Source organism: Penaeus monodon, chromosome 19 (genome assembly GCF_015228065.2).
Source record: "Penaeus monodon isolate SGIC_2016 chromosome 19, NSTDA_Pmon_1, whole genome shotgun sequence".
Lineage (NCBI taxonomy): Eukaryota > Metazoa > Arthropoda > Malacostraca > Decapoda > Penaeidae > Penaeus > Penaeus monodon.
In genome coordinates this window covers 40173370-40173908 of record NC_051404.1, presented here as the reverse complement: position 1 = coordinate 40173908, position 539 = coordinate 40173370, and the positions used below count along the sequence as shown (strand labels likewise).

The following is a 539-nucleotide window of genomic DNA, read 5'->3' as shown; positions in this document are numbered from 1 at the left end:
TTCATTTACAGTGTAACGCATGCATTCCCTATACTCATTTTAGGGTTGTGCATTCATACCTTCAGATTTCGATTATGATGACAATAGATATCTTCTTTCTCTTTCTAGGTATGTAAGGTTGGAGTGTGGAGTACAGAGAATACCGGCAAATGAAGAATAATTCAGAAGTGAAAGGTCAGTATCTTCAAAAAATGTAAGTGTGTGCGCGGGAGTGTAGGAAAATATACAGACATGCGTATATAACTGTATTTACACGCGTATCTCTGTGATTTTTTAGCCCTTTTTAAACGTGTGGAACTGAGCAAGCACTTTTTTTTAGGATACGTTGAAAAAAAAATAAGTATTATGATCGTGTTCAAAAGTTCAGTAACTTACGGTTTTGATTTAAATAATCGGCTTTAATACTTAGTCATACATAGCAGAACACAGAACGGAGAAGAGAAAATACGCTATAGGGAGCAATTTCGTTTTTAAAGTAGATTGTTATTTTCTAATCGTTTTTCAATGAAAACATGAAAACCTCTTAATATTACCTCGAT

At 33.8% G+C, this 539-nt stretch overlaps 1 protein-coding gene across 1 annotated transcript in view; it reads left to right on the top strand.

Annotated features, from left to right (window-relative positions):
* The window catches only part of LOC119585237 (protein Wnt-5b-like), a 252158-nt gene that overhangs the window by 173018 nt on the left and 78601 nt on the right, over nt 1–539 (top strand). The window contains 1 exon segment of the mRNA XM_037933897.1: nt 109–174. The gene's annotated coding sequence lies outside the window, so the exon portion shown is untranslated.